We start from the raw sequence: 10,494 nt of genomic DNA on the forward strand, positions 1-10,494 counted from the left end.
GAGAGTGATCCTGCTGCTTTTATCTGGCCTCGCACATTGGTCAGGGTCAGCCTAGTCAGTCTTATTAATTTCGTCGGGATACCGAATTCTCTCATGGCCGTGTGTGTTTTACCCTGGCTATGCTATCATAGGCGGCTTTAAAGTCGATGAACAGATGGTGCAACTGTTGTCCATATTCCAACAGTTTTTCCATCGCCTGCCGCAGAGAGAAAATCTGATCTGTTGCTGATTTGCCTGGAGTGAAGCCTCTTTGGTATGGGCCAATGATGTTCTGGGCGTATGGGGCTATCCGACCTAGCAAGATAGTGGAGAATATCTTATAGATGGTACTCAGCAACGTGTTACCTCTATAATTGCTGCACTGTGTGATATCTCCCTTTTTATGTATGAGACAGATTATGCCTCGCTGCCAATCGTCAGGCTGTCCCATACCTTGAGCACAAGTTGATGAACCACTTGGTGTAACTGGTCACCTCCATATTTAACCAATTCGGCTGTAATTCCATCGGCTCCTGGCGACTTATGATTTTTTAGCCGATGAATTGCACGGACTGTTTCTCCTAAACTTGGTGGTGGCAGTATTTGTCCGTCGTCTTCAGTTGGCGGGACCTCCAACTCGCCGATGTTCTGGTTGTTCAGTAGCTCATCAAAGTACTCAACCCATCGCTCTAATATGCCCATTCTGTCGGCAATCAGATTTCCCTCTTTGTCTCGGCAGGATGAGTATCGAGGTGTATAAGGCTTCATCCTGCTAACTTGTTGGTAAAACTTCCGCGCCTGGTGCGGTTGCTCCCTGTACTTTTCTAGTTCACAGACTTGTTGGTTCTCCCAGGCTTCCTTTTTCCGTCTGTGAACTCGCTTCTCCGCTCGACGGAGTTCGTGATAAGTCTCTGCGCGTGCTCGCGTTCTTTGAGAATGCAACATTACTCGGTATGCCGCATTCTTCCGTTCCGTTGCTAGGTTACATTCATCGTCAAACCAGCCGTTCCGACTCCTTTTGCGGCTGGGGCCAAGTATATTTGTGGCCGTATCCATGATAACGTTCTTCAGGTGGTTGTGAAGATCATTAGTTGATGCTTCATCTCCAGGTCCTCTATTGACTGCGGTTATTGCGGCATCCATTTCCCTCTTATAGGTGTCGCGGAGGGTTGTGTTGTGGATGGCTTCAGTGTTCACTCTCACCTGATTGTCAGAGGGGATTCTAGGTGGTATTGTTATTCGAGCTCGGAGCACCATGCCAACGAGATAGTGATCCGAGTCTATATTGGCCCCTCTATATGTTCTGACATTCATCAAGGCTGAGAGGTGGCGGCGTTCGATCAACACGTGGTCAATTTGGTTGAAAGTGGTCCCGTCTGGAGAGGCCCACGTATGTTTGTGGACCGCTTTCCGCGCAAACCAGGTACTTCCAACAACCATTTCGTGTGACCCTGCTAATTGAATAGTCCGCAGTCCGTTATCATTTGTTTTTTCGTGTAAGCTATGGGAGCCAACCTATCGCCTGAATACGGGCTCCTTCCCTACTTGGCTGTTAAAATCCCCAAGTATGATTTTGATATCATATCTGGGACAGGCTTCGAGGGTTCTTTCTACTGCCTCGTAGAAGGTATCCTTCTCCGACTCTGCAGTCTCCTCTGTAGGGGCGTGAACGTTTATGAGGCTTATATTTCTAAACTTGCCTCGCAAGCGCAGAGTGCATAGCCGTTCGCTTATACTTTCAAAGCCGATAACAGCAGGTTTCATTTTTTGGCTGACTAAGAAACCTACTCCGAGCACATGGTTTACTGGATGGCCGCTATAATATATGGTGTAGTGGCTCTTCTCCAGGAAACCGGTCCCTGTCCATCGCATCTCTTGCAACGCTGTTATATCATCCCTATATTGGGACAGGGTATCGGCTAGCTGCTTATCAGCTTCATCTCTGTACAGGGAGCGCACGTTCCATGAGAAAATGCGCAAATCGTTGTTCCTTTGTCGTTGCCGGGTCCGTCGTTTTAAAATCCGTCCTATCCGAGGCTCCTGTTGTGGCTTCGTAACAGGTTGTTTTCCGTGTAGGGTTGTCAGCCCTACCCAACCCCCAACCTGGAGGACCAGTTGGTACAATTTGTCCCGTTTTTAGGCGCGGGAGACTCGCCTTCATCCTTCTCCGTCTGCAGCTAGATATTATGCTCACCTTAAACAAACAAACATTGCATATTAGCGAGTACTATACTTATATATGCATGTATATAAATTGATCGTACACTTATTTCCGGTTTACTTCGTGCTAAAAGTAATCATATGTACATATAAAGTACGTATATTGAATACCACTGGTTCAATGTAGGAATATATCTTTCTGAATTAAGCACTAACAGAAAGCTTCATTAACGTACCACTTTCGAAAAGTACTAATTGAGCCCTTTCATGCTCATATTCTTTGAAGAAAAATGCTGCACCCTCCTTTCGCATGTATGGGGAGCTCCCTTAAACTCAACACAAAATGGCGTCCCTTGCTATATGTAAAGGGATCCACAGATCACAGGTTCTCACTAAATTCCGTGAGAATCGGTCCAGCCGTTTCCGAATAAATCGGACAGACAAACAGACAGACATCGACTTGATTATAAGTTTGTTCAGTGATATCGGGAGGAATGCCCGCCCGAAAATGATGGTCCGACTGTGCCCGGGGACAGGAGCTCGAACAACGAGGGGATACTCAACTATTTTCTCAAGTTGGAGAACATGACGCTAGACACAATCGAACAAGTCGTACCCAAGATCAAACGTCGCAATAATATGGAAATGATTAAAGGGTATTTCACCAAGCGATTCGGATACCATGTTCACAAAAATAAACTTGCTATTCCGGAAGAAGTCGCGAATAACTGTGCCGAATAGTTTAACTGCTGATGCCCAAGGCAATTACATTGTGATAGATGATACTCTGAAACTCGAATTTACAGGGGGGAATTTTGAATCGGTGCATTGGGGTACAACGGACTATGAGCCAATGCGACTTTCGAAAATAGAAGAGATGTCCACAATTTCAAATATAGCCTGAACCGTACTACAATTCTCCAGTTTAGTTCTCTGATCTCATACTGACCGATAATCTGCTTGATTACTTTGTCCCATGTGAGGAGTTAACTTCCATATTTAGACGGATAAACAATAAAAGATCATTTGGTATAGATGGCATTCACAATGTGGTCCTCAGGCATTTACCAGACATTGCCATTCGTAATTATTGCATCTTCTTCAATAATTTATTGAACAATTGCCTCCTGCAAGGACAATGGAAGAAAGCCCCAGCGCTCCCTATCTTAAAGAGAGGGAAGGATTCATCAACAAGTTGTTTGAGGAAGGAAGAGGAAGGAATTATTGTCGAATGCACAATTTGGATTTCAATCTGAACATTCGACAATACATGCAGTAACGAAGGTAGCGTCTTATATTTGCTGGCGGATTAACACATGAGGTCGTAGCTCTTGTAGGAGCACTTCATTCATGACCGTAACGGTACACTACAGGATAGCAGGATAGTTCCCTGTAGGAGGCAATATAGTCAGCATTGCGCTCGGTCGAGATTATTACCTTCATTTCACTCAGGTGCTCATTTACAGCCAACTGGCATCCGACATCCAGTCACGGTAGCAAATTCCACTGCCGCCAATGAGATTTGTACTGCGACCTTACGTACCACTGCCTTGTGCTCTAACTTGAATTAAATACTTACACAAACTCCTATTGGGATGTCCGGAATGGCGTACACGCGCAATAATGTTCTTCCATCACATAAATTCAAACCGAGAGACGAGTCTCCTTGGCTTCTAAAAATGCTGCGTCTAACACGCTCTGCTTTGGATACCGAATGGATAATTTAAATACTATTATAATAAATGTATGGAGAATTCTTTTGTATCTGGCACTTTCAGTGCTGGATAGTATGAATACTGTCGTCTGTTCTATGCTGGACACGCTACATGCTGGTTCGTATGAATAAAGCCTTATAAGTCTCTGCCGAAACTCTTCGTGAATGATCGAGTCATACTACATAATCTGGGGCCCGACCTAGTTTTGATCCTCAAAAAGAACGAGTGTGTTTTATAATCGATGTAGCCGTACCGTTGTACTGGAACACTGTTGAAAAATAGTAAAAGAAAATCCTAAACTCCGTCTCGAGTGGCCCTGGTTGGGATTTCAGTGACGGGATTAGTCCGGAAAGATTTTCATAAAGCGCTGAAGGCACTCGCTCTAAGCGCCGGGTTATACCTGAAAATGCGCAACTTATCCTGCAATAAGGAGAGTCCTATTCGGTTACAATCTGGCCTAGTAGGCTCTGTTTTCATATTTTACTGTCTGCAGGTTAGAACGCCCACCACGCCACTGCCAAAACTGTTTGCAACAAATGGGGGGTGTGCTAATAGATTTTCGGATGGTCCCGCACACTTTGTTTCTTTTCAGATATACATAGTTAGTATTTCTATTCACTAATGTTTCCACCGCTCTGTCCACTTAGGGGGGTTAGAGTTGACTTATTTATTTATTTAAGGACAATAAACAAAAATATGCCATTTATATATTGCCCCTGAAAAAAGGAGAAAGAAGAAAACTAAGATATGCTTAAGACTAGAAAGCAAACAAGAGTCTATCGGAACAAGCTGAACTGCTTGACCTAAAGCACTGACATATCCTCGGAATCGGGGAGTGAAAATAAAGATCGACCTCCGCTAAAGTTCAAAACAAGTACTTCAAAGTAGTATACATCCAGATGGCTTAAGTGGTTAGAGCGCTAAGCTATCGTAGCGGAAGTTCGCGGTTCAAATCTCATTGGTGGTAGAGGGATTTGTTATAGTGACTGGATATCGGATACCCGTCGACTCAGCTGTGAATGAGTACCTGAGTCAAATCAGGGTAATAATCTCGGGCGGGGGCCATGCTGACCACATTGCCTCCTACTGTATACTATAGTGCCCCGTTGCAGTCTTGAATGAAGTGCTTTAACACACTCCGAGTTCCTGATCCAAATGAGTTGTCGGGCCAACGACTATTATCATTATATATCATATTATACGGGGCATCAAAACGGCGCACCAAAGCGCTAATTGGGCTCCTCGGAGCGGCCACTGATACCATACGGGGCAATGCTTTATGTGGTGTCATGCGCGACATAGCAGTCCTCAGGCCAGTAGGAAGTCTAAAGAGGGTACATATATCAAGGAAGTGTCAGCGTAGTTTTAAGTAAGAAGGATTAAGAGCAGAACCGGGTAAGATAGTGCACCGAAGGGAAGTTTTTTTGAAAGAAGAAAGATCGGATGCTGTCGACTGCTAGCTGCAAAATACCAGTGAACATGGATGTCTAGGTTCAATTGAAGGGACATGCCCAGTAGACTGTGCGCGAAGCTACAGTTGAAAAAAAGCTTAAATTATCGACATAAGGAAAGCAGAAGACCATGAGGAGAGAGGGAAAGTAATTCATGAAGAATGAAAATAATAGTGTGGGATGCCAAGGGGGATGTTAATTTATCCATGTTGATGTTTTACTTCTTTATTTATTTACCTTTTTGTTTCTTCTGTTGGCCCTTATTGAATGAAGCATATGTGTTCGAACTGGGACGATGGTTATTGATTGTCTACTTCCCCAGTGACTCCAATGGACGTACAATGCTTATTACTCTGGAAATGGAGACAATGTTAGCGAAATCACTGACCTCTGATGTGTGTGTGTGTATGAGGTGAAGGAGAAGTAAAGCCTCTGAGCACTCAGATTCAGTGATCTATTTTATTCTATTCTCCCGCCTAACGGAATTCCCGAATTCGTTTATGTATCCCAAATTCGTTTATGTATCACTAGTGGCTGTGGCGCTACCCGCTGCAACTAAAGCCCATTAGCACCAAAAATCTGATATCTGATGCGACCACAGGCGTGGCACTCACATGCAAAAAGTGCTCCGCGGGTTCAGCTTCAGGATGACAAGTATCTTTTTGGAGAATCTGTATTCTGAAAATATGTCCAGCTAATGAATTATGGCCAATCAGAATGCCCACAATACTTCTGCAAGTCTTCCTGCTTTTCGACAGGATAAACTTTTCAGTACATATTCAGTGGTCATTATGGGAAAATTGTTCTTAGTTTTTGATAGCAGAATTAGTCAATGTCACCGTCATTTCAATTGCTGGTTCTGATTCGGACGTTGGGGAATATGAACCTTCTTTTGCTAAGGCTTCCGATATTTCATTTCCCTCTACAAATAAAGTTCGGTTTCTAAATTCCTGGACAATTTTTGAAGTGATCAAAGGACTGGTCAACGGCCGCAATGCGGTTTGGCTACCACTTCAAGTTGCGACACACCTGAGCTTCAACTGCTGGTCAACCAGGTTGCTGCTCTTTGCAGACATTTCAGGGAGAGTGATGTTAAACTTGATTTGTCTGAAATTCTTTCGATTTGAATAGTCATCATTCCCAGCCTTACGTATAAAGAATACCATTACCTTCTTCCAAGAAGCAGGCACGTAGTCCAGACCAAGACATCTTCGAAAAATAATTGCTAGAAGTTACTCTAACTTATATCCTCCTATCCTATCCTCCTTTTGCATTGCTGGATATAAGATAAGACATCCCGGTTTTACGCCGAGGTCCACCAATTCGATATCCCTAAAAGCTGTCTGCCGTAACCTGGCGACCGCAACCTATTGAGCCGGATTTTATCCATAACCAGATGGCCATGGCGTCGCTCATAGATTTCGTCATTATGTATGCTACGGAATCGTCCATCCTCATGTAGGGGGCCAAAAATTCTTCAGAGGATTTTTTTTTCGAACGCGTCCAAGAGTTCGCAATTTTTCTTGCCAAGAACTCAAGTCTCCAAGAAATACATGAGGACTGGCAAGATGATTGTCTTGTACAATAAGAGCTTTGACTCTATGGTGAGTCGTTTCGAGAGGAACAGGTTATGTAAGCTGAAATAGGCTTTGTGCCCTAATTTCATTTTCGTAGCTGTAATCGGTTGTGATTTACGAACCTAGATAGAAGAAATTATCGACGAAGCTGTAGTCTCCTATCTTTATTGATCTTGTTTGACTAGTGCGGTTTGATGTTGTTGGCTGGTTGGTTTTTGATACTGACGTTGCCACCATATATTTCGACTTGCCTTCATTGATGTACAGCCCAAGATCTCGCGCCGCCTGCTCAATCTGGATGAAGACAGCATAGGCTAGTAGTTGGGTGGAATTCTCGCATTTACCTCAATATCACGGATCACTTTTCCAGGGCCAGGTTAAAGAAGACGCATGATAGGGCATCCCCTTGTCTTGGACCGTTGTTTATATCGAATGATCTCGAGAGTAATCCTGCTGTTTTTATCTGACCTCGTACATTGGTCAGGGTCAGCCTAGTCAGTCTTATCAATTTCATCGGGATACCGGATTCTCTCATGGCCGTGTAATTTAACCCTGGCTATGCTATCATAGGCGGTCTTAAAGTCGATGAAAAGATGGTGCAACTGATGCCCATATTCCCACAGTTTTTCCATCGCTTGCCGCAGAGAGAAAATTTGATCTGTTGCTGGTTTGGCTGGAGTGAAACTTCTTTGGTATGGTCCAATGATGTTCTGGGCGACCTAGTAAGATAACGGAGAATATCTTATAGATGGTACTCAACAACGTGACACCTCTATAATTACTGCAATGGGTGATAGATAATGCCTCGTTGCCAGTCGTCAGGCATTGATTCGCTATCCCACACATTGAGCATAAGTTGATGAACCACTTGGTGTAATTGGTCGCCTCCATTTTTAACCATTTCGGATGTAATTCCATTGACTCCTGGCGACTTTCTTTTCTAAACCGATGAATTCCACATAATGTTTCTTCTATACTTGGTGGTGGCAGTATTTGTCTATCGTTCGGAGTTCATCAAAATACTCAACCCATCGCTCAAATGTGCCTATTCTGTCGGAAATCAGATTTCCCTCTTTGTCTCGGCAGGATGAGCATCGAGGGATATAAGCCTTTATCCTGCTAACTTGTTGGTAAAACTTGGGCGTCTGATGCGATTGCTCTCTGTACGTTTAGAGTTCACAGACCTGTTAGTTCTCCTAGGCGGAAAAATGCCGTCTGTGAAGTCGCTTCTCGATTCGCCGGAGTTCATGATAAGTCTCTGAGCATGTCCGCGTTCTTTGAGAATGCAACATTACTCGATATGCAGCATTCCTCCGTTCTGTCTGCTGCGACTGTGGCCAAGTATCTTTGTGGCAGTATCAATGATAACGCTTTTCAGTGGTTCTGAAGATCATTTGTTTATGTTTCATGTACAGGAAATCTGTTAGCTGCGGTTATTGCCGTATCCATCTACACCTTATAGGTGTTGCGGAAGGCTGTGCTGTGAATGGCTTTAGAGTTAATTCTCATCTGATTGTCAGAGGCGGTGTTGTTATTCGAGCGCGGAGCACTATGCCAACGAGATAGTGATCCGAGTCTACATTGGCCTCTTTATATGTTTTGATATTCATCAAGGCTGAGAGGTGGTGGCGTTCGATCAACACGTGGTCAATTTGGTTGAAAGTGGTCCCGTCCGGAGAGGCCCACGTATGTTTGTGCAAAGCTTTCCGCGCAAACCAGGTATTTCCAACAACCATTTCGTGTGATATTGCTAACTGAATAATCCGCAATTTATTATCATTGGTATCCCTATGTAAGCTATGGGAGTCAACGTATCGTCTGAATGCGAACTCCGTCTCTGCTTTACTGTTAAAATTTCCAAGTATGATTTTGATATCATGCTTGGTTTCGAGAGTCCGCTCAACTGCCTCGTAGAATATATTCTTCTCCAACTCTGCATCCACTTCTGTTGGGTCGTAAACGATAAGGAGGCTTATATTTCTAAGTTTGCCTCGCAAACGCAGAGTGCATAGCCTTTCGTTTATGTTTTCAAAGCCGATAACAGCGGGTTTCATTTTTTAGCTAACTAAGAAACCTACTCCTACTATAATATATATTGTAGAGGCTCTTCTCCCGGAAACGAGCCCCTGCCCAACGCATGTCCTGCAACCATGTTACATCAGCCCTATATTGGGACAGGGTATCAACACGCTGCTTGGCAGCTCCTTTTCTGTACAGTAAGTGCACATTCCATGAGTAAATGCGCAAATCGTTATTCCATTTTCGTTGCTGGGTTTGCCGTTGTGTTGTCAGTCCAGTCTTAGGCTCCTTTTTTGACTTCGTAACAAGTTGTTTTCCGCGTAGGGTCAACCCTACCCAACACCCAACCTGGAGAACCAGTTGGTACAAATTGTCCCGTTTTTAGGCGCGAGAGACTCGCCTTCATCCTTCTCCGTCTGCAGCTTCTCGTTAAGAAAGAGCTCCCAGCGGTCACCACGTGGAGGTGGAGATAGAGTTTGGTGTTAGAGCTTTTGGTGTTGGTTCAGCAGGCGTTTCCCACGTTTTATTCTCCATCGTGGTTACCAATACAGATTTCACCCTGGGACCTATATTACCCTTTGACCACGACTGGGTGCTTTGAACTATCCAGAGGACATAATACCAGCTCTCGCTTTTTCATTGGTAATTACCGCTCTCGCAGTGTTACAACTCCCTTCGAACACTTTCGTGTTGAAAGATTTTCAGGAACCTCCAATTTTCCCCCTTCCACTTCTGTCATCTGTTCTCCCGGATGGTATACTTCCAAGAGAGCCCGCCCAAACTTAACTCTGCAGCTGGTAAAAGTTCCATCCAGTTTTCAAAGAGAGTCCAAGTTAGCCGACTCACCTCTTTTAAGGATTGTAAACAGCCTTGAAGTCTCTCTTTCGCTTTCAGTTCCTTACAGTGTGCTCATAAGGAATTTCGCTTTGAACTTTTTAAGAGCCTCTTATATTCACGCTGTGAATCCCGGAAGTTTATCGTTGGCATTCTTCATTTAGCTTGTAGTCCGCTCACCTTTATGACTGACATTACCTTCTGCTGAGCCTTCCTCTCCTATGTTTTGGAAGAATAAGGCAGCAGTGCATCCGACAGACCGGCTGACGTTAGGTGTCCGGTCCCTCTCATTATGTGAGCTGCTGTACTTTCCTTTCCGACTTACCGTACTGTACACACTAACTGAAAGCTTTCCACTGAAGTGGAGACATGTCTTCTACAGATTCTTCCGTGGGGGAACATGAATCTTGCGAGGCCTACAAAATCCGTGCCTCGGCTTTGACTTGACTGCTCAAAGTCAGATTCGAAGTCTGTGGATCTTTATCACTTGAGTTGTTGAAATTCTTGGTTTCTATTTCATGTGTTTTAGTCAACCCTCGTTATTCTTACGCATATTATGCTGCTTATTCAGAATGAAAAGGACAAAATCGCACAATTTGAAATCTCTCATCTCTCATTACAACTATTAATTAACATATCTTATAAATTTGTTTCTGCTTGGATCACGGCCTCCGAATACATACATTTTATATATAAATTCCCAAATTTTCAGCTTTTAATTGAAAAATTTCCTAATTTGCAGTCTTATTATTTCTATAC

The sequence above is a fragment of the Hermetia illucens genome, chromosome 3 (genome assembly GCF_905115235.1).
Source record: "Hermetia illucens chromosome 3, iHerIll2.2.curated.20191125, whole genome shotgun sequence".
Taxonomy (NCBI): domain Eukaryota; kingdom Metazoa; phylum Arthropoda; class Insecta; order Diptera; family Stratiomyidae; genus Hermetia; species Hermetia illucens.